At 52.4% G+C, this 12,448-nt stretch overlaps 7 non-coding genes across 7 annotated transcripts; 4 read left to right on the forward strand and 3 right to left on the reverse strand.

Moving 5' to 3' along the window:
• Positions 1–171: 171 nt before the first annotated feature.
• On the forward strand, positions 172–362 carry LOC129180603 (U2 spliceosomal RNA). The gene has a single exon (XR_008570229.1). It is a non-coding gene; the product is annotated as a U2 spliceosomal RNA (small nuclear RNA).
• A 1,982-nt stretch (positions 363–2,344) lies between these two features.
• Positions 2,345–2,508, reverse strand: LOC129180547 (U1 spliceosomal RNA). Its single transcript, XR_008570179.1, has one exon. It is a non-coding gene; the product is annotated as a U1 spliceosomal RNA (small nuclear RNA).
• Positions 2,509–3,886: 1,378 nt separating this feature from the next.
• On the forward strand, positions 3,887–4,077 carry LOC129180623 (U2 spliceosomal RNA). The gene has a single exon (XR_008570249.1). It is a non-coding gene; the product is annotated as a U2 spliceosomal RNA (small nuclear RNA).
• Positions 4,078–6,059: 1,982 nt separating this feature from the next.
• LOC129180693 (U1 spliceosomal RNA) lies at positions 6,060–6,223 on the reverse strand. Its single transcript, XR_008570289.1, has one exon. It is a non-coding gene; the product is annotated as a U1 spliceosomal RNA (small nuclear RNA).
• Positions 6,224–7,601: 1,378 nt separating this feature from the next.
• Positions 7,602–7,792, forward strand: LOC129180624 (U2 spliceosomal RNA). Its single transcript, XR_008570250.1, has one exon. It is a non-coding gene; the product is annotated as a U2 spliceosomal RNA (small nuclear RNA).
• Positions 7,793–9,774: 1,982 nt separating this feature from the next.
• On the reverse strand, positions 9,775–9,938 carry LOC129180694 (U1 spliceosomal RNA). The gene has a single exon (XR_008570290.1). It is a non-coding gene; the product is annotated as a U1 spliceosomal RNA (small nuclear RNA).
• A 1,378-nt stretch (positions 9,939–11,316) lies between these two features.
• On the forward strand, positions 11,317–11,507 carry LOC129180604 (U2 spliceosomal RNA). The gene has a single exon (XR_008570230.1). It is a non-coding gene; the product is annotated as a U2 spliceosomal RNA (small nuclear RNA).
• The last annotated feature ends 941 nt before the right edge of the window (positions 11,508–12,448 follow it).

Raw genomic sequence — 12,448 nt, forward strand, 5'->3', positions numbered from 1 at the left:
TCCACAAGTCTGCTCCGGTCACACTATCTAACATGTGCCAAGAGAGGCGCCTATATGTAACTACATCTAACAGCGTGTTGACGTTTGAGGTCGTCGTGAGTCAGTGTGTGCAACCGGGACTTTAGCTTGTTTTGTCAGAAATGACATGCTCCCCTCTGAGCTTTCAATGCTATCGCTTCTCGGCCTTTTGGCTAAGATCAAGTGTAGTATCTGTTCTTATCAGTTTAATATCTGATATGTCTCCTATCTGGGGACCAAATATTAAATTGCTTTTTGGGACAGGGAGCTGAGCTCGGGGCTTGCGCCGTCCGCTCCACGCATCGACCTGGTATTGCAGTATCTCCGGGAGCGGTGCACTTCTCCTTCTCATGTTGACAGCAAAGGCAGCTTCACGCAGGTCGTTTGACAGCATCCGGCATGTTTTGCCCGATACCGTGCGATGCTCACCAAAGACCAATGAAAGTGTTTACGTTTGGTGCCACCCGAGCAGGTGGCGGTACGCTGTGGAAAATATGCCCTGCGACAGTGTCTGCGCCCTCCGTGGACCCTCTTTGCCTTCCCAGCAGCATCAACACCTTACAAAGGGAGCACAATGCATAAAGCAGCGTGTTCTCCGGCCATGCCTCCTGCACTCTTCCACCGGCTCCTGATACTCGGGTCTCTTGCGCACTTCCCAGGGGCCAGCGGGTGTCGCAGTGATCGACAGCTGGGTGGAATCTGACAAAATGGTCTCGTCTGGTGGAAGCCTTCCGAGTTTCCTCGACAAACCAACCAAGTAAGGGACCGCGGCTTTCCGCCCTCTGTTTTGCTTCTCGCGGTCAGGTGTCGTGGCCCTTCCTTTGCTGGATTTGACATAGAGCCACTTTGGGATAGCCACAGGTGGTTAGAGCCTGTAAAATGCGTGTCTGCTCCTTCGGTTAGGGCTATTTTCTGCTCTGTTGTTTGCGGCTCTGACAGCTCCTAGCTTGGGTTCCAGTGTGCGAAGGCGGTACAAGTGTAGGAACGGGCCAGCGCGGGTAGGTTTACCGTAGACCTCAATGTTGAGGCTTCCATCCATCCCCGGCCGCACTTCACAGTCCGAAGATTGGCAAACCCGCGTGTCATCCACACATCGGAAGCAGTGGCTGTCTTTAGTTCCTGTGCAGGATCCCCGTAGTTTTCTTTCCACGTCTTCCATGTACACGATAGCCACAATGGCTGAGAGCGGTGAGCCCACGGCAGAGCCATGTCTTGGCCTGTAGAAACACATACGGAATTGCAAGCATGTGCCCTTAAGGCACATTTGCAGGAAATCATATACTTGCTCTGGAGTGAGGTTGCTTGTGTCTTGGAGGCTGGAGTGCTACTGTTGCCCTTCTTCTGCCAGTGTCTATTGCTGCAGTGGTGGAGATAGGTGTAAACGGGGAGGTGATGTCGACTCATACCAGGGTCTCTTCCGGAGATAACCTGAGGGTCTGAATCTCATTAGTGAAGTCTGTGGAGCTGTGGACATGGGGTGGGGTACTGCCAAGCAGTGGGGCCAGAATGGTGGCTGGGTATTTGGCAATACTGACCGTGGAAGAGTCGAATCTGCTGGCAACAACAGGCCTGAGTGGACCTCCCGCCTTGTGAATTTTGGGCAGTCCGTAAATGCAAGGTGTGACTTCTCCGGGATGCAGGCGGTAGGTAGCACGTGTGACACTCTACACCGTCCTCTTTTTTCCCGGCCTCTGAAGACATTCCGTGATCTTCTTGTATTCACCGGTGGGATTGCTCTTCGGTCGTTCGTGTTCAGTGTCGTCACCGAGCAGAGCCGTTAGGTTGGCCTTGCGAGCTGCGGTTTTGAGGATGACTCTGCATCTTCCCTTGTCTCCTGGTAAGCTCGCCGTGTCATGGTTCTTCTTCAAGGGTCTCGCTGCTTTCCTTACTTTCCTTCCTTCCTCCAAGACAGGAAGATCGGAAGCAGTTACCATGGCGCTGGGAAGGCTGCTGACGAGAACGACAGCAATTTGATCTGCTTCGGCTTCAGGTCGATGGTTGTTTCCGACGACCGAATTGGTTGCTGTGTTGAGGTCCACTGTGGGGAGCGGTTCCGGTGTGCCGGTAAAGTTGAGTTCACTTGGCCGACACAGCTTTCTCTGTCCGGGTGAGAATGCTACTGGAGAAATTCTTATTTCACTTTTCCCGCCTGAGTGCAGGCGAGCCTTATTGCTGGGTGGTTGTCATCCGTGGTCGTACAGACCTTCCCAGTAGGCGTTGGAAGTTCTGGGCTCGTCATTCCCCGCTCTTGCGCAAACGGGGATGTGGCCGCAAGCCCAGAAGCTTTGCGCAAGACTGCACCTGCAAGTTGTTTTAAACACGCCATCAGGGGAGAGCGCGAACGCAGTCCCCCACTATCGCAAATTATGCAGTCGAGATTCCCACATTTGGGGAATTCGCAGGGGTCAGCTCAACCCATGTGCAATGGCTGAGCCTCGCCCTGGGTGAACCACCTTCTTGATCATGGTATCTCCCCTGCCAGGTAAGTATGAGTTGGACGAGTCTCACTCAGACGAGACTCTCACACACGCAGCATGCTAAGTGGTGGTGTCATCGGCTGCTTCACAACAAACACACGCACTGGACCTGTGTCCAAGTTCAGCATCTGCCCTTGCGCTCGACGGACGCCACACGTTCGGAGGCACCTCCTACAGCCACGACCGGCCTTGTGATTTTGGACGCTCTGGCCTTCTGGACACTTCCCGGTGGCGTCTCGCCTTCACATCTTTCCCCTGACGCCGCCGTCTCTGCGGTCCAAATGTCAGAAAGTAGAGCAAAAGTGAAGGGCAACAGACAAAGGAAATGTGACATTGTTGTTACCAGAGTTGTTACTTCATTAGCCAGAAGTTTGAGTGCCGCAGCTAGTTTCCACGCAATCTTCTGACGCCGGAGCAATGCATTATGGGAATGCGTTCTGTATTATGCCGCGTCGGCGCTCTCCCGCGATCACATGCACAAGCCAAATGACACTGAAATACTTTTGTAGTTGCTCATACTGGCGATAGGATTAATAAGGACAGTACTCTCGTTATGTCAAAGAGTGAGGCTGTGTTGCACATTCCACTCTTGTGGCTTCATGCTGAGCAAAGACAGCGACAGCAAGTGGCATAGTCCAGTTGCTGCAGGCATTCCACGGGGAGACTGGAGTACTGAGTCCACGTCACTGTTTCAAACATATTCACATTGGACTGTGGCCTCCATTGTGTGCTTACCGAGGACTATTCTGATGTGGCTGAGTAAAATCAGTTTATTGCCGCTTCATGCATAGACCGACGTGCACCGCATGAGCTTCAATAACGAATGGGTCACGAAACACTGGTTTGATATTATGGCTGCAAAACAACACAGGTGCATCTTTTTATTGTTTACAATGTGCGCGCGGGGTTGTCGTTTGGCATCAAAAGTCTTTGGTTCGTTATCTTTCGTGCTTCCAAATAAGTCTCGGAAACGATAGCTCAATTTCAACAGTTGAATGCACCAGGAAGAATGATACACAGCTGCGGGGACTCGTCTTCTAAGCGGGTGCAGGAGCAAGTCCGAGGCACTTCTGGTCAGACGTCTTTTACCTAGCTTTTACCTCCTGTCCTATGCCTCTATGTGTGCCCCGGTGGTCTTAGCTGCTTGGAGCCGCTCGATAATGAGTGTGCAAAAGGGTGTGGAAAAGAAAAGCCAAGGCCGAGTGAAAAGATACAGCGAGTCCACAAGTCTGCTCCGGTCACACTATCTAACATGTGCCAAGAGAGGCGCCTATATGTAACTACATCTAACAGCGTGTTGACGTTTGAGGTCGTCGTGAGTCAGTGTGTGCAACCGGGACTTTAGCTTGTTTTGTCAGAAATGACATGCTCCCCTCTGAGCTTTCAATGCTATCGCTTCTCGGCCTTTTGGCTAAGATCAAGTGTAGTATCTGTTCTTATCAGTTTAATATCTGATATGTCTCCTATCTGGGGACCAAATATTAAATTGCTTTTTGGGACAGGGAGCTGAGCTCGGGGCTTGCGCCGTCCGCTCCACGCATCGACCTGGTATTGCAGTATCTCCGCGAGCGGTGCACTTCTCCTTCTCATGTTGACAGCAAAGGCAGCTTCACGCAGGTCGTTTGACAGCATCCGGCATGTTTTGCCCGATACCGTGCGATGCTCACCAAAGACCAATGAAAGTGTTTACGTTTGGTGCCACCCGAGCAGGTGGCGGTACGCTGTGGAAAATATGCCCTGCGACAGTGTCTGCGCCCTCCGTGGACCCTCTTTGCCTTCCCAGCAGCATCAACACCTTACAAAGGGAGCACAATGCATAAAGCAGCGTGTTCTCCGGCCATGCCTCCTGCACTCTTCCACCGGCTCCTGATACTCGGGTCTCTTGCGCAATTCCCAGGGGCCAGCGGGTGTCGCAGTGATCGACAGCTGGGTGGAATCTGACAAAATGGTCTCGTCTGGTGGAAGCCTTCCGAGTTTCCTCGACAAACCAACCAAGTAAGGGACCGCGGCTTTCCGCCCTCTGTTTTGCTTCTCGCGGTCAGGTGTCGTGGCCCTTCCTTTGCTGGATTTGACATAGAGCCACTTTGGGATAGCCACAGGTGGTTAGAGCCTGTAAAATGCGTGTCTGCTCCTTCGGTTAGGGCTATTTTCTGCTCTGTTGTTTGCGGCTCTGACAGCTCCTAGCTTGGGTTCCAGTGTGCGAAGGCGGTACAAGTGTAGGAACGGGCCAGCGCGGGTAGGTTTACCGTAGACCTCAATGTTGAGGCTTCCATCCATCCCCGGCCGCACTTCACAGTCCGAAGATTGGCAAACCCGCGTGTCATCCACACATCGGAAGCAGTGGCTGTCTTTAGTTCCTGTGCAGGATCCCCGTAGTTTTCTTTCCACGTCTTCCATGTACACGATAGCCACAATGGCTGAGAGCGGTGAGCCCACGGCAGAGCCATGTCTTGGCCTGTAGAAACACATACGGAATTGCAAGCATGTGCCCTTAAGGCACATTTGCAGGAAATCATATACTTGCTCTGGAGTGAGGTTGCTTGTGTCTTGGAGGCTGGAGTGCTACTGTTGCCCTTCTTCTGCCAGTGTCTATTGCTGCAGTGGTGGAGATAGGTGTAAACGGGGAGGTGATGTCGACTCATACCAGGGTCTCTTCCGGAGATAACCTGAGGGTCTGAATCTCATTAGTGAAGTCTGTGGAGCTGTGGACATGGGGTGGGGTACTGCCAAGCAGTGGGGCCAGAATGGTGGCTGGGTATTTGGCAATACTGACCGTGGAAGAGTCGAATCTGCTGGCAACAACAGGCCTGAGTGGACCTCCCGCCTTGTGAATTTTGGGCAGTCCGTAAATGCAAGGTGTGACTTCTCCGGGATGCAGGCGGTAGGTAGCACGTGTGACACTCTACACCGTCCTCTTTTTTCCCGGCCTCTGAAGACATTCCGTGATCTTCTTGTATTCACCGGTGGGATTGCTCTTCGGTCGTTCGTGTTCAGTGTCGTCACCGAGCAGAGCCGTTAGGTTGGCCTTGCGAGCTGCGGTTTTGAGGATGACTCTGCATCTTCCCTTGTCTCCTGGTAAGCTCGCCGTGTCATGGTTCTTCTTCAAGGGTCTCGCTGCTTTCCTTACTTTCCTTCCTTCCTCCAAGACAGGAAGATCGGAAGCAGTTACCATGGCGCTGGGAAGGCTGCTGACGAGAACGACAGCAATTTGATCTGCTTCGGCTTCAGGTCGATGGTTGTTTCCGACGACCGAATTGGTTGCTGTGTTGAGGTCCACTGTGGGGAGCGGTTCCGGTGTGCCGGTAAAGTTGAGTTCACTTGGCCGACACAGCTTTCTCTGTCCGGGTGAGAATGCTACTGGAGAAATTCTTATTTCACTTTTCCCGCCTGAGTGCAGGCGAGCCTTATTGCTGGGTGGTTGTCATCCGTGGTCGTACAGACCTTCCCAGTAGGCGTTGGAAGTTCTGGGCTCGTCATTCCCCGCTCTTGCGCAAACGGGGATGTGGCCGCAAGCCCAGAAGCTTTGCGCAAGACTGCACCTGCAAGTTGTTTTAAACACGCCATCAGGGGAGAGCGCGAACGCAGTCCCCCACTATCACAAATTATGCAGTCGAGATTCCCACATTTGGGGAATTCGCAGGGGTCAGCTCAACCCATGTGCAATGGCTGAGCCTCGCCCTGGGTGAACCACCTTCTTGATCATGGTATCTCCCCTGCCAGGTAAGTATGAGTTGGACGAGTCTCACTCAGACGAGACTCTCACACACGCAGCATGCTAAGTGGTGGTGTCATCGGCTGCTTCACAACAAACACACGCACTGGACCTGTGTCCAAGTTCAGCATCTGCCCTTGCGCTCGACGGACGCCACACGTTCGGAGGCACCTCCTACAGCCACGACCGGCCTTGTGATTTTGGACGCTCTGGCCTTCTGGACACTTCCCGGTGGCGTCTCGCCTTCACATCTTTCCCCTGACGCCGCCGTCTCTGCGGTCCAAATGTCAGAAAGTAGAGCAAAAGTGAAGGGCAACAGACAAAGGAAATGTGACATTGTTGTTACCAGAGTTGTTACTTCATTAGCCAGAAGTTTGAGTGCCGCAGCTAGTTTCCACGCAATCTTCTGACGCCGGAGCAATGCATTATGGGAATGCGTTCTGTATTATGCCGCGTCGGCGCTCTCCCGCGATCACATGCACAAGCCAAATGACACTGAAATACTTTTGTAGTTGCTCATACTGGCGATAGGATTAATAAGGACAGTACTCTCGTTATGTCAAAGAGTGAGGCTGTGTTGCACATTCCACTCTTGTGGCTTCATGCTGAGCAAAGACAGCGACAGCAAGTGGCATAGTCCAGTTGCTGCAGGCATTCCACGGGGAGACTGGAGTACTGAGTCCACATCACTGTTTCAAACATATTCACATTGGACTGTGGCCTCCATTGTGTGCTTACCGAGGACTATTCTGATGTGGCTGAGTAAAATCAGTTTATTGCCGCTTCATGCATAGACCGACGTGCACCGCATGAGCTTCAATAACGAATGGGTCACGAAACACTGGTTTGATATTATGGCTGCAAAACAACACAGGTGCATCTTTTTATTGTTTACAATGTGCGCGCGGGGTTGTCGTTTGGCATCAAAAGTCTTTGGTTCGTTATCTTTCGTGCTTCCAAATAAGTCTCGGAAACGATAGCTCAATTTCAACAGTTGAATGCACCAGGAAGAATGATACACAGCTGCGGGGACTCGTCTTCTAAGCGGGTGCAGGAGCAAGTCCGAGGCACTTCTGGTCAGACGTCTTTTACCTAGCTTTTACCTCCTGTCCTATGCCTCTATGTGTGCCCCGGTGGTCTTAGCTGCTTGGAGCCGCTCGATAATGAGTGTGCAAAAGGGTGTGGAAAAGAAAAGCCAAGGCCGAGTGAAAAGATACAGCGAGTCCACAAGTCTGCTCCGGTCACACTATCTAACATGTGCCAAGAGAGGCGCCTATATGTAACTACATCTAACAGCGTGTTGACGTTTGAGGTCGTCGTGAGTCAGTGTGTGCAACCGGGACTTTAGCTTGTTTTGTCAGAAATGACATGCTCCCCTCTGAGCTTTCAATGCTATCGCTTCTCGGCCTTTTGGCTAAGATCAAGTGTAGTATCTGTTCTTATCAGTTTAATATCTGATATGTCTCCTATCTGGGGACCAAATATTAAATTGCTTTTTGGGACAGGGAGCTGAGCTCGGGGCTTGCGCCGTCCGCTCCACGCATCGACCTGGTATTGCAGTATCTCCGCGAGCGGTGCACTTCTCCTTCTCATGTTGACAGCAAAGGCAGCTTCACGCAGGTCGTTTGACAGCATCCGGCATGTTTTGCCCGATACCGTGCGATGCTCACCAAAGACCAATGAAAGTGTTTACGTTTGGTGCCACCCGAGCAGGTGGCGGTACGCTGTGGAAAATATGCCCTGCGACAGTGTCTGCGCCCTCCGTGGACCCTCTTTGCCTTCCCAGCAGCATCAACACCTTACAAAGGGAGCACAATGCATAAAGCAGCGTGTTCTCCGGCCATGCCTCCTGCACTCTTCCACCGGCTCCTGATACTCGGGTCTCTTGCGCACTTCCCAGGGGCCAGCGGGTGTCGCAGTGATCGACAGCTGGGTGGAATCTGACAAAATGGTCTCGTCTGGTGGAAGCCTTCCGAGTTTCCTCGACAAACCAACCAAGTAAGGGACCGCGGCTTTCCGCCCTCTGTTTTGCTTCTCGCGGTCAGGTGTCGTGGCCCTTCCTTTGCTGGATTTGACATAGAGCCACTTTGGGATAGCCACAGGTGGTTAGAGCCTGTAAAATGCGTGTCTGCTCCTTCGGTTAGGGCTATTTTCTGCTCTGTTGTTTGCGGCTCTGACAGCTCCTAGCTTGGGTTCCAGTGTGCGAAGGCGGTACAAGTGTAGGAACGGGCCAGCGCGGGTAGGTTTACCGTAGACCTCAATGTTGAGGCTTCCATCCATCCCCGGCCGCACTTCACAGTCCGAAGATTGGCAAACCCGCGTGTCATCCACACATCGGAAGCAGTGGCTGTCTTTAGTTCCTGTGCAGGATCCCCGTAGTTTTCTTTCCACGTCTTCCATGTACACGATAGCCACAATGGCTGAGAGCGGTGAGCCCACGGCAGAGCCATGTCTTGGCCTGTAGAAACACATACGGAATTGCAAGCATGTGCCCTTAAGGCACATTTGCAGGAAATCATATACTTGCTCTGGAGTGAGGTTGCTTGTGTCTTGGAGGCTGGAGTGCTACTGTTGCCCTTCTTCTGCCAGTGTCTATTGCTGCAGTGGTGGAGATAGGTGTAAACGGGGAGGTGATGTCGACTCATACCAGGGTCTCTTCCGGAGATAACCTGAGGGTCTGAATCTCATTAGTGAAGTCTGTGGAGCTGTGGACATGGGGTGGGGTACTGCCAAGCAGTGGGGCCAGAATGGTGGCTGGGTATTTGGCAATACTGACCGTGGAAGAGTCGAATCTGCTGGCAACAACAGGCCTGAGTGGACCTCCCGCCTTGTGAATTTTGGGCAGTCCGTAAATGCAAGGTGTGACTTCTCCGGGATGCAGGCGGTAGGTAGCACGTGTGACACTCTACACCGTCCTCTTTTTTCCCGGCCTCTGAAGACATTCCGTGATCTTCTTGTATTCACCGGTGGGATTGCTCTTCGGTCGTTCGTGTTCAGTGTCGTCACCGAGCAGAGCCGTTAGGTTGGCCTTGCGAGCTGCGGTTTTGAGGATGACTCTGCATCTTCCCTTGTCTCCTGGTAAGCTCGCCGTGTCATGGTTCTTCTTCAAGGGTCTCGCTGCTTTCCTTACTTTCCTTCCTTCCTCCAAGACAGGAAGATCGGAAGCAGTTACCATGGCGCTGGGAAGGCTGCTGACGAGAACGACAGCAATTTGATCTGCTTCGGCTTCAGGTCGATGGTTGTTTCCGACGACCGAATTGGTTGCTGTGTTGAGGTCCACTGTGGGGAGCGGTTCCGGTGTGCCGGTAAAGTTGAGTTCACTTGGCCGACACAGCTTTCTCTGTCCGGGTGAGAATGCTACTGGAGAAATTCTTATTTCACTTTTCCCGCCTGAGTGCAGGCGAGCCTTATTGCTGGGTGGTTGTCATCCGTGGTCGTACAGACCTTCCCAGTAGGCGTTGGAAGTTCTGGGCTCGTCATTCCCCGCTCTTGCGCAAACGGGGATGTGGCCGCAAGCCCAGAAGCTTTGCGCAAGACTGCACCTGCAAGTTGTTTTAAACACGCCATCAGGGGAGAGCGCGAACGCAGTCCCCCACTATCACAAATTATGCAGTCGAGATTCCCACATTTGGGGAATTCGCAGGGGTCAGCTCAACCCATGTGCAATGGCTGAGCCTCGCCCTGGGTGAACCACCTTCTTGATCATGGTATCTCCCCTGCCAGGTAAGTATGAGTTGGACGAGTCTCACTCAGACGAGACTCTCACACACGCAGCATGCTAAGTGGTGGTGTCATCGGCTGCTTCACAACAAACACACGCACTGGACCTGTGTCCAAGTTCAGCATCTGCCCTTGCGCTCGACGGACGCCACACGTTCGGAGGCACCTCCTACAGCCACGACCGGCCTTGTGATTTTGGACGCTCTGGCCTTCTGGACACTTCCCGGTGGCGTCTCGCCTTCACATCTTTCCCCTGACGCCGCCGTCTCTGCGGTCCAAATGTCAGAAAGTAGAGCAAAAGTGAAGGGCAACAGACAAAGGAAATGTGACATTGTTGTTACCAGAGTTGTTACTTCATTAGCCAGAAGTTTGAGTGCCGCAGCTAGTTTCCACGCAATCTTCTGACGCCGGAGCAATGCATTATGGGAATGCGTTCTGTATTATGCCGCGTCGGCGCTCTCCCGCGATCACATGCACAAGCCAAATGACACTGAAATACTTTTGTAGTTGCTCATACTGGCGATAGGATTAATAAGGACAGTACTCTCGTTATGTCAAAGAGTGAGGCTGTGTTGCACATTCCACTCTTGTGGCTTCATGCTGAGCAAAGACAGCGACAGCAAGTGGCATAGTCCAGTTGCTGCAGGCATTCCACGGGGAGACTGGAGTACTGAGTCCACGTCACTGTTTCAAACATATTCACATTGGACTGTGGCCTCCATTGTGTGCTTACCGAGGACTATTCTGATGTGGCTGAGTAAAATCAGTTTATTGCCGCTTCATGCATAGACCGACGTGCACCGCATGAGCTTCAATAACGAATGGGTCACGAAACACTGGTTTGATATTATGGCTGCAAAACAACACAGGTGCATCTTTTTATTGTTTACAATGTGCGCGCGGGGTTGTCGTTTGGCATCAAAAGTCTTTGGTTCGTTATCTTTCGTGCTTCCAAATAAGTCTCGGAAACGATAGCTCAATTTCAACAGTTGAATGCACCAGGAAGAATGATACACAGCTGCGGGGACTCGTCTTCTAAGCGGGTGCAGGAGCAAGTCCGAGGCACTTCTGGTCAGACGTCTTTTACCTAGCTTTTACCTCCTGTCCTATGCCTCTATGTGTGCCCCGGTGGTCTTAGCTGCTTGGAGCCGCTCGATAATGAGTGTGCAAAAGGGTGTGGAAAAGAAAAGCCAAGGCCGAGTGAAAAGATACAGCGAGTCCACAAGTCTGCTCCGGTCACACTATCTAACATGTGCCAAGAGAGGCGCCTATATGTAACTACATCTAACAGCGTGTTGACGTTTGAGGTCGTCGTGAGTCAGTGTGTGCAACCGGGACTTTAGCTTGTTTTGTCAGAAATGACATGCTCCCCTCTGAGCTTTCAATGCTATCGCTTCTCGGCCTTTTGGCTAAGATCAAGTGTAGTATCTGTTCTTATCAGTTTAATATCTGATATGTCTCCTATCTGGGGACCAAATATTAAATTGCTTTTTGGGACAGGGAGCTGAGCTCGGGGCTTGCGCCGTCCGCTCCACGCATCGACCTGGTATTGCAGTATCTCCGGGAGCGGTGCACTTCTCCTTCTCATGTTGACAGCAAAGGCAGCTTCACGCAGGTCGTTTGACAGCATCCGGCATGTTTTGCCCGATACCGTGCGATGCTCACCAAAGACCAATGAAAGTGTTTACGTTTGGTGCCACCCGAGCAGGTGGCGGTACGCTGTGGAAAATATGCCCTGCGACAGTGTCTGCGCCCTCCGTGGACCCTCTTTGCCTTCCCAGCAGCATCAACACCTTAAAAAGGGAGCACAATGCATAAAGCAGCGTGTTCTCCGGCCATGCCTCCTGCACTCTTCCACCGGCTCCTGATACTCGGGTCTCTTGCGCACTTCCCAGGGGCCAGCGGGTGTCGCAGTGATCGACAGCTGGGTGGAATCTGACAAAATGGTCTCGTCTGGTGGAAGCCTTCCGAGTTTCCTCGACAAACCAACCAAGTAAGGGACCGCGGCTTTCCGCCCTCTGTTTTGCTTCTCGCGGTCAGGTGTCGTGGCCCTTCCTTTGCTGGATTTGACATAGAGCCACTTTGGGATAGCCACAGGTGGTTAGAGCCTGTAAAATGCGTGTCTGCTCCTTCGGTTAGGGCTATTTTCTGCTCTGTTGTTTGCGGCTCTGACAGCTCCTAGCTTGGGTTCCAGTGTGCGAAGGCGGTACAAGCGTAGGAACGGGCCAGCGCGGGTAGGTTTACCGTAGACCTCAATGTTGAGGCTTCCATCCATCCCCGGCCGCACTTCACAGTCCGAAGATTGGCAAACCCGCGTGTCATCCACACATCGGAAGCAGTGGCTGTCTTTAGTTCCTGTGCAGGATCCCCGTAGTTTTCTTTCCACGTCTTCCATGTACACGATAGCCACAATGGCTGAGAGCGGTGAGCCCACGGCAGAGCCATGTCTTGGCCTGTAGAAACACATACGGAATTGCAAGCATGTGCCCTTAAGGCACATTTGCAGGAAATCATATACTTG

This window comes from Dunckerocampus dactyliophorus, chromosome 4 (assembly GCF_027744805.1).
Source record: "Dunckerocampus dactyliophorus isolate RoL2022-P2 chromosome 4, RoL_Ddac_1.1, whole genome shotgun sequence".
Lineage (NCBI taxonomy): Eukaryota > Metazoa > Chordata > Actinopteri > Syngnathiformes > Syngnathidae > Dunckerocampus > Dunckerocampus dactyliophorus.